General features: G+C 46.9%; 1 long non-coding RNA gene across 2 annotated transcripts in view; it reads right to left on the bottom strand.

Annotated features, from left to right (window-relative positions):
• Window positions 1–16,954, bottom strand: part of LOC132249360 (uncharacterized) — a 76,267-nt gene that overhangs the window by 5,842 nt on the left and 53,471 nt on the right. Inside the window, exons 2-3 of one of the 2 annotated variants that reach the window (XR_009460826.1) lie at window positions 4,641–4,807; window positions 2,206–4,090 (exon numbers count right to left, since the gene is read on the bottom strand). This is a non-coding gene — a long non-coding RNA (uncharacterized LOC132249360). Of the gene's footprint in view, window positions 1–2,205; window positions 4,091–4,640; window positions 4,808–16,954 lie in introns of those variants that run through there. The other variant, XR_009460825.1, reaches the window with a different exon arrangement.

Below are 16,954 nucleotides of genomic sequence, written 5' to 3'. Positions count from 1 at the left end.
AATACAAGGCTAAATAGACCATTGTTCTGACCTGGCACAGCACTTCTGATGTTCTTATTAATAACGTATCTGACAGAAAAGTTACAGGATATACAGACAGGTTGCAATAAGGTTAAGGCCATCACCATGACTGCTCCAAAAGATAGGCCAGAGTACAAAATCCCTTGGAATTATGAGCCCTACAGGGTAAATTTGTTGCTAATCAAATCTATTCTTGCTATATATGGCCTACCTGACATAGTGTAATGTCTGACAGTGGGCCAAAAAAAAAATGGCAGCAGAAAAGGGAAAAAAAGAACTGGGAAAAACAAAATTTGTGGATTATTGAATGAGCTGGTGAAAAATGAGCACAGGTTTAGGTAGAAAAGTTGTGTGAGAGGATGGCTGAGAAGTAAAAGTGAAAAGGATGAGACAATAATGAGCTTGCTTCAATCTAAAAAATGAAAGACATTTTAACTTGACTATTTTATACTGGATTTTAAATGTCTGACATTAGTAAGGAGAAATAGCCACGATATCAATTTTTAATAAATACTAATGAGCTCTTAAATTAAATTTCTGAATTTAAAAATATTACTAATATTAAATATTAAAGAACTGCATGAAATGCTTAAAAATATTTATTCAGCCTGTTCAGTACACTACATGCGATATGAGATTTTATATAATGTACCTGTTTACTTGACTTCTACTTCACACTTCTACCACTTCACCCTGCCTAACTTCACACCTTCAGTCATTCCTCACAGCTCACTGCCATTTCTACCCAGAATACCCTATATTCTGTCAAAACCTCTCTCAGAGGCCCTGAGCTCTGCTCCAGGTTCTTCCCCTCTAATGATATTAGGAAAAGAAAAAATGGATTTCTATAAAAGAAATCGAATATGTTTTTAAAAACCAAGCAGCTTCCACTAATCAAGGACCACACCCCCAGTTCCTGAGCATGGGGCCTTATCATAGTTCTGCGACACCACAAGGCAGACTTTAGGTTTTACAGATGCTTGACCTGTACTCTTTTATGCCTTAACATCCCTACATTTCCTTTAAATTTAACTGTACCTTTGAATCACCTTAGTTTGCAATACTTAGTTTTGGTTTACACTTATTTCTCTTAAGTTACTGATCTGAACTCTCAACCTTCTTAAAGCCTTGTCTTAAAATAGCATACAATAATTCATGGGACATCTAGGATTTTGAAACGGGGAATGCAGATGGTGTGGTGGACTACATTATTCAGGTTAAGAACAAAACAAGAACAAATAACAATTGGAATGTGCCTTAATTTGCTGTATGATACATTTGCTGTATCTAACACAACAACCTAGGTAAACATGAATCAGAAGATGCTGGTTCTTTAGTCCTGTAGTCATTAGCATTAAATTTTCATCTTTCGCATTTATAAAACAAAATCAAGCCTTCTTGAGCATCTTGACAGTGTGTCCAATGCTCCAGTGAAAGTTATTTCCACACCTGAGTTAATGCTTTTAGCCAGAGCTAAAAATGGTCTGCAGAACTGTGAAGTACATTAAGAGGAGAAGCTAACAGACAGCAGTATTGCAGAAGAAAGAATAGGTTGATTAGTGGAATATTAAAGACAAAAAGAAGAGAGGATCGTTAACAGCTATGGAATGAAAAGTTTAGAAGGACTCAGGTAGATTATGATGAGCAATAAAATCAAATGACTCCCTAAGCACTGCCTGAATAGAAATGCTGCTGCCTGTGCCAGGCAGTTTGTTTTAAACTTTGGGTGGGCCAGGAATCAAAAGTAGGTGCAACTGTACTGCTGCACCCCTCTGGGTCTGCCTCTGTTATACCTGACACTGGGTTGGGTAGTCCTTGAACCTTACCTCAAACCTTTACATCTGAACAAAACAGGTGCAAAATGCTATAGGTATTGGTACATGAAATGTAAAGACTCAAGCCCACTGTCTTGAGCTGAAAAGACTCAAGCCCACTGTCTACTTATTTTAATCCTTTTCTTTTCTCAGCCTGTTTGCAGCAGCATCAATTGCTGAATTTTGATTGTAGGCTCTTTAGGACAGGGATTGCATCTTCTTCATTACAGTATAGCACCATCAAAATGCAAGGTGCTATATAAGTAACAAATTATTATAATATGAAACACAGGCAGCACAGATATATACATAAAGAATTCATTTTCATACACACACAGCACACACCCACCCACCCACCCACCCACACAAAATAGAGAACCTGACAAAATAAACAACAACAGAGAGATGCTAACATTTTAAGTAGGGTTGTTGGGCAGAATACTGTACCACAGTGTTTTCCCCCAGCCTGACCAATGAATATTAGCTAAAATATAATGGTGGATTAATTCCCCTTGACAATAATTAGTTCAGCCTATGATCTTAGCAACCCTCTGGGCATATTCCTAAGGTCAAGATGAGAGTATCAAAGAAGCCATGTTGCTCTTTTTATAACCCTCCTTCCACATCTTGAAAAAAAGCTACTAATCCCCTTAAACAATTACCTTTAGAAGAAGAGTCTAAGGATTTTGTCTGAGGATACTTAATGAAAAAACTCAGCCTGTGAAATATATGGAAAGCTCACAGAGCCAAGAAGTAGAATGCAACTATTATCAGACACGTAATACCAATGAATAAAATCGTCACCAGACTGAAACTGCTCTGTATTTTTATTCATGTCTGTGTTGTAGACTGGTTGAAGCCTAAACTTAATGAAGGAAATAATATGCAATTCATCAAGGTTTGGAGAGACAGACATAACTCTTGACTCGTCTCATATCAGTGCATTTCAAACTTCTCTCTGCTGCTTCCTTCAGCAAAGGACCTGTGCCACTTACCAGCTCGCAAGAAGAGTAGCCTAAAACTCCATTCTGACCGTGAACAGGAAATCAGGCACAATTTTAAATTAAAAGGATGTACAGGGAATAATATTAGTAGCAAATAGTTATAGGGCTGTTCCACGCATCACAGACAGAGCACCCATTTCTGAAAATATGGAAAGCTACATTTTCAGTGGGAGCTGCTGTCATGCTTGATAAGGGCTAGCCACAGAATGCTTGGATGTGTTGGAACTACTGTTAGCTTGGCTAACCAGTTTCTTCCCCTAGAGAAATAATTTTCTCAAGGAAAACCTGATATTCAGTACCAGCTATGGGTTTTCCACCTCTGTTAGCGAGCACTGCAAAAGTCCTTCCGCTGCCCTCCCTTGCTCAGTATGCCATGTATCTGGGGCTCAATGCTATGAGAATTATTGTAGAGATCTAGCATAGCCATGAGCCCCGCATCAGCTATAAGGTAAATGAGAGGGGCTACCTGTGATGTGATCTTTGCTGTTCTGTACTAAGGTCCCTTAATTTTCCCTGCCACAGACCATTCCCCTAGTGCCTGTGGCATTTCTAAGAATGACTGGACTACCACCAGCTGCATAGATCAGCAGATGTGCAGTCTCTAGCATGCTTGTTTTTCTGCCTAGGGCTGTTATTCAGGCAGATGCCATTCCTTATTTTCAGATACTTTTGCATTTTTAAATTATAGGGGGTGGGGGGACAGAGCACACTCAAATACTCTTGTCACTGTGCATGTTCCCTCCAAATCTGCACCTCTGAAATGATAGCTATTATTTTATTCAAGGTTCATATTGCTGAGATAGAACAAAAACTTATAAAGCAGAGATCTAATGCATATAATACCAATTTGCTGAATGTCACCGTATACTGACCTTCTATTACAAACACTGGCAGATGGCCATTCCTTTAGTACTCAAGAGTTGCTTGAATAGAAAAATCAAGCAATGGCTTAGCCTGTATTTTCGCCTCTGCATCAGTGCCCATAGCAACACTCAGTGGTAGCTGTACGAATTTGATGTCTCTGCTGCTACCAGTTCCTATCCAGCATAGTAAATCCATTGGTGATCCCATGGCTACCATATTCTGTTCTGTCAAAACTGCAAAACATCAAGGCTGGCCTGCTGGTAGGAAGGCAGGAGCACATTGGCAATTTGGCGGTAAGCCTGGGTTCAGCAGCAGCAGCAGGCTGCTCACAGGAGCTGTGAAGATCTTCAGAGAAGAGGAGGAGTCATGCTCCCAGAGCAACAGCAGCTTTGTGAGTCGTGCAGGGGGGAAGGAAGTTAGTTAGCTTAAAATGATTGGCATGCACAAATGACCATAAAAGCAACATTACGGCAAAGAAAGTGAACACTAAGAAGCCAGGAAATGCAGAATCATACTGCAATTCAGGGCTTTGCAGTCATCAGACCCTTGGATACACATGGAGCTCCTTGTCGTCACTGCTATTTGTGAAAACCAGCACATATTACTGCCTACACAAACTAACATCTTTGTTTTACTCTTGAGGTAACACTGAACAGCAGTTTTCACTGAGCTGTCTGCTGTAAACAGGTCTTTTTCCTATATGGTTACAGGTTTAGAACCCAGGAAGGGATAAGAGTTGTTCACATTATTTCCTTTCCCATGCATAACTTTACATTTGCTAGCCACCTTTCCCTCAGCTCCCTTGGCTTGCCTAACAGACTACATGCATTTGGGAAACTTGAAATGTGCATTCCTAAGTACACCAGGGATGCCAGTGGAAAGGAGAGACAGTATAGAAAATGTCTGGGTACTGCAGTATCCAGCACTAGTGACTTACTTTCTTCCAGGTCCACGTTTCCTTCCCCAAAGCTGAATGATAGGTATACTCAGACATCAGAGTTGTCAGGTCTTTGCACTGCAAGCAGTATATACTGCATATATTTTCAGCTGGCCTGAAGCCCCACTTCCAGGTTCATGGGTAAACTCACATCAGCATTTCTGTGCCTGCAAAATACAAACCATGGGCCCAATTTGAGTGGTTGCACTTAAATTTAGTTGTTTCAACCCTGTGGCTGAATTGTAAATCTGATCATATGAATGCATTATTTTTAGTGAGACAGTGTTTGATTTGTAAAAATGTTCAGAATCTCAAGGACCTTCCCTGCTAGGCTGTTGCTTTTTGATAGTATATGAAAACTTTGGAATTAAATGTGCCCACAATATAACACATCTCCAGGTGCCTTACTTCACAATAAACACCATTTTGAATGGACATCTCCCTATACAATACAGATTAATTTTAACCCTCACAACAGCCTAATGGAAAAAGCGTGCTGCACTCAAATTCCAAACACTTGCTGAAAGCTCTCCTTTGTTCGAGTCTCATAGTTTAGTCACCACCAGCTTCTGAAAAGATTTCTACAGAGTTAATGTTTCCATTTCTTTTAATTCATTAGTAATGATGACACAGCCAAAACACAGCTGTGTTCCAGCTCAAAGGAGTGAGTGCAAATGTTGCCCACTGTTCCTCTATCTCTGTTCATTCTTTGGCTCGGAAGTGGGGCTGTACAGCATGTTGCTGTTCAGAGGATACGGTGACATTTTCCTATCTTTGGTGGAAAAGTTCTTTTAAAGGAAGGCTTTTTTTTTTAAATCTGACATTTTCTCTGTGAAAAGCTGACCTAATTTCCTGGGAATAATGTAAATGGTTACATACTTGAAACATTCTGCTAGAGAATTTGTAGATAAAAATAAACTATTTTATGGTTCAATTATCTCAAGGTAGTGGGGATTCCTGTTGTGTTGTCACTGCATGCAGACAGTAGGGGTTGGTGCTTCCTAGCTCTTCTTCAGGTAAGTTAGCTTTTGTCAGTTGGATGTTCACTGTAGCTATGCCATGAAAGCATTAGCATTGTTAGATAGTTATGAGAGATGCATACAAGAAGTTGCCAGCAACCTGTATGTCTGCCCTAAGCATTCATAACAGGCAGTCACGTTAATAAGGGCTCAATGGATCAGTATTTTAAAAAAATAAAATATCAAACATACTAACTTGCAATAAAAACAGCAAGGCTATTAGTAAAGTTGATAAACTAGCAAGAGTAAATGCTGACTCCTACATTACTTATGGTTCCAGTGGTTTACCATCACTTCCCCTTTGCTTGTAGCATTCCAGACTGCTGTCTTGTAATAACTTACGCAGTGGCATAAATGATATTCATGAAACCCTATAACTTTTGACGATGGGCATTCACAGAGTGTGCTTTGACCCCGTGTTCCTCCTTACTCAATGCACATTTCTGGCCCATGAAAATCACCCAAGCACATCAGCTAGATTCAACTAATCATTTTAGTATTTTAGTATGAATTTTAGTATATCCTGACATCAGGAGAGATTTCCTTCCTTTGGATACTTACAATTCTTAATATGTTAAAATTGAGTTGTTTTTGTTAGTAATTAATGGAAATAGCTACATCAATTACCTTGGTGTGACTACCATATAGGCTAGGGACAGAAGTTACACATAAACCAGTTTAAGTGATCAGAAACTGGTTTAAACCTGTAACAGAACGTAAGTTCACTGCACATAAACCAGTTTCACAATGGCTGAAACTAGTTTAAGATAAACTAGGCTGAATATAGTCTCTGACTTACTGATTAGGGTCAAACCAGTTTATGCAACTTTTGTACCAGACCCCTTCCTGGTTTAACTTAAACGAGAGTCCCCCAGCATCCCAGCATGCTTTTCAGCCCTGGGCTGGGCTGTCTGCTGCAGACAGCAGTGTGGCAGTGCACCTGTGGTGCCTGCCACTTTAAGGGCAGAAAACAGGTAGCAGCCAAGTGCCTGATGAGGGCAGCTGTTTTGGCCCAGGGATATAAGCTGGGCTGCAGTTTGCTGCAGAAAGGAAGTGGGTAACATCAGGAGGTAAGGGCAGCAGCTGTGTGGAAGAGGTGACCCCTTGTCCTGGGTAAGACGTAAAACTGCGCCCTGCCAGGGAAGGGTGGTCTGATGGGGCTCCTAGTGATGTGGGAGTCCCCAGGAGATGCCCGGCCAGCTACCTCCCTGATGAAAGGTGGGTCGGGGTGCCTTAATAACCCCAGCCCCACATCTCTGGTGGTGTTCTAATGAGGGCCCTGAGGCAGAGCTCAGATCAGAGGAGGGACCTGGGGCCATGCCCAGGCAGCAGGGAAAAGCCTGGGGGTGCAAGTGAGACCCTGAGAGGGGTGATGATTAGAGCAGCCCCATGGGTGTGAGTGAGTGAGGAGGCTCAGTGGAGGCATAGAGGCCCAGCGAGAGGACAGGAGCGAAACAGGCCTACAGTCGTACAATCACTCAGTCAATGCTCAGGTGAGGGTAGCGGGAGACACCCAACAGACTGTGCCGGGGCTGGCCGAGGTGAGGAGAGCTAAGCCCGAAACCAGGTGAGGCTGGGCAGGATGAGTGTGGCCCCTGACAGAGGGGCTGGGTGAGAGCCAGCAGAGTAAATGGGACCCCAGTGAGAGAGGGGTGGCATGTGAATGGCCCTCAGGGCTGTAGGGAAGAGCTACAACTGTGTGCCCAGTTTGTTCTGGCCATAGGCCAGAGAAGGAACACCAGAGTAACATCTGTGAGGCATGGGACCCATGGAGAGAAGGTCAGAGCAGGTATTAGGCTCTTGTCAGCAGGGTGAGTAATGGGTAGCTTTCCACCTTTTTAACATCTCTCATATTTTTCCATCAAGATGTGGCAGGTGAGCGAAGCGGGCTGTTACCTCAGGAGCAGGGCAGCCGGTGGAGACCTGACACGGAGGCCACCGTTACACAGAGCTGGCCCCATCCCTTTGCTCTCTAGCCAGAGTAGGGGCGGGGTGTTCCAAACATCGGCCGGTATGGCCCCCTAAGGCAAAAGGAGCAGGGAATCGGCTTATCCACCACATCCCTCCCCTCTTCCCACCAGGGGACCATAGCCAGGGTCTGCCTGGTCAGGGTGTAGCAGCCCCTTTCAAGCCACCCTCCCAGCGGATGCAACTCTGTGACAGCCTAGCCAGGCAGCATGGGGAGGGGCTGCCTGGGTAGCAGACTGGCCAGGCAGTTCAGAGGCACCGGCAGGCTCCAAGTCTGGCAGCTGCCCACTGCAGCTACCTCTGCTGAGCCCCCTGCCCTGTGCAGCACCTAGCAGCTGTGGCTGCATCAAAAGCTGTGGATTGGCTGGGGTTAGGTGGGCTGTTCTGCCCGCCTTGCCTTCAACTGCACCGCACCACTCTGGGTGGGTGGGTGGGTGGGGGGAGCTTCAGCCCAGCAGCTTCTGCCCACGGCACGGAGCTCCAGCTCCAGCTCTTGGCTGCCTTCAACACGCTGTGCCAGCCCACAAGGACTGCTCATCACACTGCGCAGGCAGAGCCAATGGAAAACAGCTGGAGCTCCATGCACTGGAAGGAAGAAGTGGGGCTGAAGCTCCCTCCTCCCCAAGCAGTGCTGCATGGGCCAGCAGGAGCTGCAGCTGGAGGTAAGGGGAGCAGAATAGCCCTGCCATCCTTAGCTAGCTTCCCCTTGCTTCCAGTGGCTACTACCCCTCCCATTCCTGCCTCTGCTGCACCACTCCAGGCAGCGGAGGGAGCTTCAGCCTGGTGGCTTCAGCCCAGTACATAGAGCTTCTGCTCCTGCTCTGGCTGCTTTCCACCTGCTGGGCCTGCCCACCGGGGCTGCTCATCATGCCAGGTGCCTGGAGTGGATTGAAGGCAGCTAAGACCTGGAGCCAAAGCTCCATGCCATGGGCAGACGTCACTGAGCTGAAGCTCCTCTCACCCACCCAGCGCAGCATGGCATTGCACAGCCAGGGCAGGGGCGGCTACAGCGGGGGCCATGGCAGTGGCAGCTGGAGATGAGAGGAGCAGAACAGCCCACAGCTTTTCATGCCGCCACTGGTCGCTGCAAAGGGCAAAGTTGCAACTATGGTGGCTGGCTGCTCGGGGCCCACCAGTGGCTTCAATCTGCCTGGGCAGCCTGCTACCCAGCCAGCTCCAACCTGTGCTGCCGGGCAGGGCTGTCACAGAGCTGCAGCAACTGGGCAGGACCCTGCCCAGCTGGCTGTGGCCCCATGACAGCCCCACCTGGCCTGGGCGCAGGGAGCCAAGAGCAATCTTGCTGACAACCTGCACAGCCTCCACCCCAGCCCGGGCCCGCCCCTCTGCATCTGCCCTCAGCAGCACCACCCAGCTCAGCTCACCCTCACTGTACCTGCTGCAGCCAAAACCCCAGCCCTGGGCAGATAGCAGGGCCATGCCAGCTGGCTCTGGCCAGGCCCCCTGCCACCTGAGCAGGAGCAGGGGGGGAAAGCTAGCAAACCCTAGGGTCCCATAGCTGCCTGGAGACAGCTGAGTTTGGCCTTAGGGACAAGCCTGGCAAGGGCTGTTTCCCCCTCCCCCTCCAGACACACCCTGGCTGTGATCTCTAAAGGCCAGGGTGGGGGCTTAAACCCCTCTGCAATCATACTTGGCTCCTGCCTGGGGGCCTGGCCATGCCCCCTTCAGCTTCCCTCCCGCTTTGCAGCTGCTGCTGAAGGCACTCCTCTAATGCCCCCCAGCTTCTAGCCTGAGTCACTGCAGGCATATGCCTGCATTTCCTGAATTTCTTTTCATTTGCAAATTGGTTCAACCTTTGCAGGTTAGACTAACTTGAAAAGATTTAATCAATTTAGGCTTTGGCTTTTTTAATATATATCCCTAGCCGTATAGTATATAATAATTTTTTACAGTGTCTTCACTTTAGCATTCAATGATTATGGGGGGGGCGGTCACACCACAGGACAGGCTGGGGATACAGGCTGACTTTGACACACTCTCAAGGTGGACCAACCAAAACCTGATGGAACAAACTCCCCTCAGAGGTGGTGCAAGCACCTCCTCTGGACTCTTTCAAAAAACATGTGGATGTATTTCTTGCTGGGGTCACTTGATCCCTGCTGACTTCCTGCCTAGGGCGGAGGGGCTGGACCGGATGATCTCATGAGGTCCCTTCCAGACCCTAATTTCTATGAAATCTATGAAACTAAGATCAACTCACTAAGCCCTTTAAAGGGGACTGGGATGGCATGGGCACCAAGGCACGTGCATGATTGATAGTCCAGAGGTTGCAAGCTCGGGGTCATAGCAGAAGCACTCACAGCACAGCCCTGTCAGATGCCAACAAATCTGCAAATTCTGCTAAATACTTTGTCAGAAGGATACAAAAAAGGAAAGGAACTTCAATACAGTATGCTCTCCTGGATGTGGTGCTTATTTTAATCCAAGAAGGTGAAGTGGGCCAGGGTTTGGTAGTGATCCACCAAATCTTTCAATTTTTTATCACTATTTCAAAACAGCTAAAATAAGCTGTGACTAAAATATAGCCTCTTCCTTTTATTCTACATTGCCTTTGGAAAGCTTTGGGAAAACGGCAAAATAGATTGATGGTTTCACCTACCAGATTGTTGGGAATAATAATAATTACCTCTTATATATCCCTTTTCATTTTCAAAGCACTTTACAGCAATTAACTAATTACTCCTTACAACAACCTCTGTTAGGTACGTAGAAATGTTTGCATTGCAGTTTTTTTTTTTCTAGCTGTATGAAATTGTGGTTTTGCCCATGATTTTGCTGCTGGCTTTTTTTTCCCCTTGAATGTGATATCACCATGAGCTCATTAGCACAGTTATTGGAACCAGATAAGCTTCACATAGAAATGAAGGACAGACCAGCTCCAGGGCAACAGTGAACTCTCCTGCTTCTTCAAAAAATATAGGCAAGGTCACCACTGCAGTCAGGAGGTATGCCTGAGACTCACATAAGTGTACTTCAGCTAACTCAGATTTAGCTAGACTGGGAAGCAGTAACATCAAAGATGCAGTGCCATGGGCTCCAGCCACCCATGTGAGTACCCAGGGCTCCAAGCAGTATGTTTCAGCCCACATTAAATGTCTTCACCACTTTTGTTCTGCAACCACAGCTAGATCAGTTTTTCCTGCTCAAACTGCACTTGCACCTGACAGCTGGAGTGTAAACATAGCCATAATTTACCAATGGCCACTGCCATAATCATTAAATGAGGGAATAGACATGCACCTTTTGTTCCACAGGATTAGAAACATAATAAAGGACTCACTGAAATTAAAAATGAATCCACAGATCAACAAGGTTGCCATATAAGTCCCTATTCATTCAGTAACAAGTGACTAAATTTTGTAGTTATATTATCAACACAAAAGTACAGAATCTTGATAATTTCAGTACTGGGGTACAATGAAGAAATAATGCTAATTTAGTACAGTAGGCTTGATAATAGGGTTTCTCTGGTTCATGGATTCAGAAGTCTGATTCAACCCTGTCTATATTACATTTTATCTTGGCCCATAAGTCTTGCCACTAGAGAAGGACAAAGGAAAGTAATTGAATACAAAACAGAAAATGTCATTGTGCCGCTGCATAAATCCATGGTACTCCCAAGTCTTGAATAGCATGTGCAGTTCTGGTTACCCCATCTCGAAAAGAATATAAACAGGATTTCATAGACATTAGAGCTGGAAGGGACTTTGGGAGATCATAGAGTCCAGCCGCTGCCCCAAAGGCAGGAAGTCCACTAGGGTTAGAGGATCCCAGCAGGATAAGCATCCAAATGCTTCTTAAAGGCGTTCAGAGTAGGCACTTGCACCTCGTCTGTAGGAAACCTATTCTAGGCCTTGGGGGCTCAGACAATAAAGAAGTTTTTGTTTATGTCCAGCCTAAAACGGTCTTGGAGGAGTTTGTGACTGTTAGACTTTGTCATCCCTTGAGACGCTCTGGTGAACAAACATTCCACAAGATCCTGATATACACCCCTGATGTACTTAGGCTGCCACCATGTCACCCCTGAGCCTGCACTTTTCCAGGCTGAAGAGTCCCAAGCCTCTCAGCCTCTCTTCATAGGGCTTATTCTCCTGTCCTCTGATCATGAGCATGGCTCTCCTCTGGACTCCCTCAAGCTTTTCCACATCCTTCTTGAATTGTGGAGCCCAGAATCAGATGCAGTACTCCAGCTGTGGCCTCACCAAGCCCGAGTACAGCGGGAGGACAACATCCTGAGATTGACCTGAGAAGCATCTATGGATGCAAGCGAGAGTTTGGTTTGCTTTACCAGCTGCGGCATTGCATTGGCGGCTCATGTTCATCTTATGGTCAGTCATGACTCCCAAGTCTCTTTCAGCTATGGTGCTAGCGAGTGTAGCACTGCTGAGCCTGTAAGTGTGATGTAAGGTACTCCACCTGGGGGGGGGGGGGGGGGGGGGGGGGGGGGGACCCACATTTGTTGGTATTGAATGTCATCAGCCTATCCAAGTCAGCCTGGATCACCAGCCTATCCTCAGGTGTGGATGCTCTACCCCAAAGTTTGGTGTCATTGTTAAACTTGGCCAGTCCACACCAGTATCCACATCATTGATAAAGACATTAAAGAGAACAGGTCCAAGGATGGAGCCTTGAGGGATACCACTGGTCACAGAGTGCCATGATATTTTCATAGTCGGTAGGGTCAGAAGGGACCTGAGCAGATCATCAAATCCGACCCCCTGCCATGGGCAGGAAAGAATGTTGAGGTCAAACAACCCCTGCGAGGTGTCTATCTAGACTCCTTTTGAAGACCCCCAGGGTAGGAGCGAGCACCACTTCCCTTGGAAGTTGGTTCCAGATCCTAGCCACCCGGACTGTGAAGTAGTGCTTCCTGATGTCTAGCCTGAATCTACTCTCAGTCAACTTATGGCTGTTATTCCTTGTCCCGGTAGTGCTCGAGGGAACAGGGACTCTCCCATTGCCTGCTGGTCCCCCTTGGCAAGTTTATAGACGGCCACCAGATCCCCTTTCAGCCTTCTCTTGTGGAGGCTGAACAGGTTCGGGTCCCGTAGCCTCTCCTCGTAGGGCCTGCCCTGCTGCCCCCTGATCATGTGAGTGGCCCTCCTCTGGACCCTCTCGATGCTGGCCACATCCCTCCTGAAGTGTGGTACCCAGAACTGGACACAGTACTCCAACTGTGGCCTGACCAGTGTCACATAGAGGGGGAGGATTACCTCCTTGGACCTGCTTGTGATGCATCTGTGGATGCATGACAAGGTGCGGTTAGCCTTCCTGATGGCGTCCCTACATTGGTGGTCCATGTTCATCTTCGAATCAATAGTGACTCCAAGATCCTTTTCTGCCTCTGTGCTGATGAGTTCCCCAGCCTGTAGGTATGCTGCTGGTTCTCCCCCCCAGGTGCAGTACCTTGCATTTGTCAGTATTGAAACCCATCCTGTTCTCATCCACTCACCCCTGTAACCTGTCCAGATCTAGTTGTAGCCTAGCCCTCTCTTCTAGCGTGCCCACTTCTCCCCACAACTTAGTGTCATCTGCAAACTTGAACAAGGTGCTTTTCACCTCCTCGTCCAAGTCGCTGATGAAAATGTTGAACAGCATCGGTCCGAGGACCAAGCCCTCCCATCGACCACCACTCTCTGGGTCCGGCCTTGGAGCCAATTCCCCAGCCATCAGACTATGATGTAGCCAAACCCACAGTTGGCTGATTTTTCCAAGAGGAGATCGTGGGATGCCAGATCAGAGGCTTTTTTAAAGTCCAGATATATGACATCAATCTCTTCTCCCTTGTCCAGGTGATATGTCACCTGGTCATAGAAGGAGGTAAGACTGGTCAGGCAAGACCTGCCCACAACAAACCTGTGCTGGCTTTCCCGCAGGATGTTGCCATCAGCCAGCTTGTGAAGAATGGTTCCTTTGATGATTTTTTTCTAGAATCTTTCCAGGGATTGAAGTCAAGCTGATTGGCCTGTAGTACCCTGGATCTACTTTTCTCCCTTTCTTGAAGATGGGCACCACGTTGGCCTTCTTCCAATCTTCAGGTACTTCACCTGAGCACCAGGAGTTTTTGAAAATCTTTGCCAGTGGCTGGGCTATGACTCCTGCCAGCTCCTTAAGTACTCTGGGGTGCAGTCAGGACCCACTAACTTGAAGGAGTCCAGCCTCTCAAGGTGTTCCTTTACAAGGTCTACACTGATGCTGGGTTTAAATTCAACCTCATCCTGGCTGTCCCACATCTTGCGCGGCAGGGCGGTCTCTTTAGGTTGATGAAAAACTGACTCAAAGTACCCATTAAGCTGGTTAGCTTTTTCTTGGGTTGTCCCATTTGGTTTAGCAGGGACCTAATGTTACCCTTGCTTTTCTTCCGAATCCCGACATATCTAAAAAATGACTTTTTATTGTTCTTGATGTGTATAGCTAGGTGGAGTTCGGTTGCACCCTTGGCTTTCCTGGTTCACTTTTTACAGGTACGGACCACTGCAGAATAATCCTCCTTTGTGGTGATTCCCATCTTCCATCCTTTATAAGCCTCTCTCTCTTGGCATAGGAGGTCCACAAGTTCCCTGTGGAGCCAAGGGTATTGCTGTGCCCTTTTGCTACCTTTCCTAATTTGTAGTTTGAAATGGCTTTTATACAAGGAGAGAGACTGAAAAGGTAAGGACTTGGAAAAGAGACAACTCAGGGGGATATGATAAAGTGTCAGGGAAAAAGTGAGGGGGCGGGTGTCTGCTCTCTCTCATAATATAAGAACTAGTGGGCAGCAGATGAAATTATTGGGCAGTAAGTTTAAAACAAAAGGGAGTACTCTTTAACACCGGGTATAAGTATGAGTGGAATTCATTGCCTCAAAATATTGTTAAGGCCAAAAGTATAGCAGGATTGAAAAAAAGGGATAGCTATATATATGGAGGATAGGCCCAGGGGCTGCTGAGCGCAACAGTTTGGGAGATAACCTAACCCATCATCGCAGCATTCACAAGCCACCTGGTACCTTGAGGTATGTAGAAAAAACATTTAAAGCTGGTCTGTGTCCAAATTGCTGAAACTCTCTGAATCGATTTGGAGGGTTCTGATTGAATTCGGAGAGATTAAAGGGTCTCCTGATTCAATCCTGATTCAGAGATTCAGCCACCGAATCAGGCTGAATCTAATCAGAGACCGAAGCTTCGCACAGCCCGGGAGATCATAGAGTCCAGCCACTGCCTCCGCACTGACCACTGCCTGGCCCCCAGCCCTTTTGGCTCCCCCACCTGCTAGGCTGCCACATGCTGTCCCAGGGCCACCACCACACACCTGCCACTTTGATCCTGTATGCTTGGCCAGACCCCAGCACGGATGCCTATGATAGGCTCCAGAATGCCACTGCTGGGGCTGCCGTCGCCCTCCTGGGCCTCCAAACCAACCACCTCTGGGCCTGTTGGGCCAGCGAGGACTGGCAGTGACATGTCATCCAGCACACCTGGGATGACAAGAAGTGACTGGAAGCCTTCTGCACGACCATCTTCTAGGACCTCCCTCCTGGAGAAACTCCAGCCCCACCTGGAGCAACAGCACACCAGCATGCAGCCACCCCTCCCTGCAGACACCCACCTGTCTCTCACTCTGCCAAAGCTGGCCATGCCTGCCAGCCTCTAGTACATCAGCCACCTGTTTCCACCACTGGGGAGGCCATCCTGGAGGTATACAATGCCCTCCAGGATGTGCTGGAGGACTCCAGTGTATCAAGGACAATAAAAAGTCCTTTTTCAGGTATGTGAGGAGCCAGAGGAAAAGCAAGGGCAACATTGGACCCCTGCTAAACCAGATGGGACAAGTGACAACTGACACCCAGGCAAAAGCCAGCCTATTAAACGGGTACTTTGCGTCAGTCTTTCATCAGTCCCACAGGATGCCCATACCCATTATGGGACAGGGACACCCGGGTGAGGGAGATTCCCTGCCCTCCATCAATGCTGACCACATGAAGGAACACCTTGAGAGGCTGGACACCTTCAAGTCAGCTGGCCCTAACTATCTACACCCCAGGGTACTCAAGGAGCTGGCTAGCATCATAGCCCAGCCCCTGGCATGGATCTTCAAGAACTCCTGGTGCTCTGGTGAAGTGCCCGAAGACTGGAAGAAGGCCGATGTGGTGCCTATCTTCAAGAAAGGGAGGAAAGTGGATCCAACAAACTACAGGCCCATCAGCCTGACCTTTATCCCAGGGAAGGTCTTAGAAAAGATTATTAAAGAGGCTATTCTTAACAGACTGGTCAACGGCAACATCCTGAGAGATAGCCAGCATGGGTTTGTTGCTGGTAGGTCTTGCTTGACCAATCTCATTTCTTTTTATGACCAGGTGACCTATTACCTGGACACGGGAGAGGAGATTGATGTCATACATCTTGACTTCAAAAAAGTCTTCGATCTGGTATCCCACGATCACCTCTTGGCAAAACTGGCCAACTGCAGCCTTGGGACCACTGCTATCCGCTGGCTGGGGAATTGGCTCTGTGGTCGGACCCAGAGGGTGGTGGTTGATGGAAGTCAATCATCATGGTGCCCTGTGACCAGTGGGGTCCCCCAAGCCTCTGTGCTTGGACTTGTATTGTTCAACATTTTCATTAATGATGTGGACATTGGAGTCAGAAGTGGACTGGCCAAGTTCGCCAATGATACCAAACTCTGGGGTAAAGCAGCCACACTTGAAGACAGGAGAGAGATCCAGGCTGACCTTGACAGGCTTAGGAAATGGACAGATGAGAACCTGATGGTGTTTAACACTGAAAAATGCAAGGTTCTCCACCTTGGGAGGAAAAACCTGCAGCATCCTTATAGGCTCGGCAGTGCTGCGCTGGCTAGCACTACCAATGAAAGGGACTTGGGGGTCATGATCGACCACAAAATGAACATGAGCCTTCAATGTGATGCTGTGACTAGTAAAGTGAGAAAAATGCTGGCTTACATCCATAGATGCTTCTCAGGTAAATCCCGGGACGTCATTCTCCCGTTGTATTCAGGCTTGGTAAGGCCACAGCTGGAGTACTGTGTCCAGTTTTGGGCTCCACAATTTAAAAAGGATGTGGAGAAGCTTGAGAGAGTCCAGAAAAAAGCCACACGCATGATCAGAGATCAGGAAAACAGACCTTACGACAACAGGCTAAGAGCTACGGGGCTCTTCAGCCTGGAAAAGCGCAGGCTCAGGGGTGGTCTGATGGCCACCTATAAGTTTATCAGGGATGTTCACCAGGATCTGGGGGAAACAATTGTTCACCAAAGCACCCCAAGGGATGACAAGGTTGAACGGTTATAAACTACTGCAAGACCGTTTCA

This window comes from Alligator mississippiensis, chromosome 3 (assembly GCF_030867095.1).
Source record: "Alligator mississippiensis isolate rAllMis1 chromosome 3, rAllMis1, whole genome shotgun sequence".
Classification (NCBI taxonomy): Eukaryota; Metazoa; Chordata; order Crocodylia; family Alligatoridae; genus Alligator; species Alligator mississippiensis.
The sequence above is the reverse complement of the archived record's forward strand: the minus strand, read 5'-3'. Positions and strand labels throughout refer to the sequence as shown.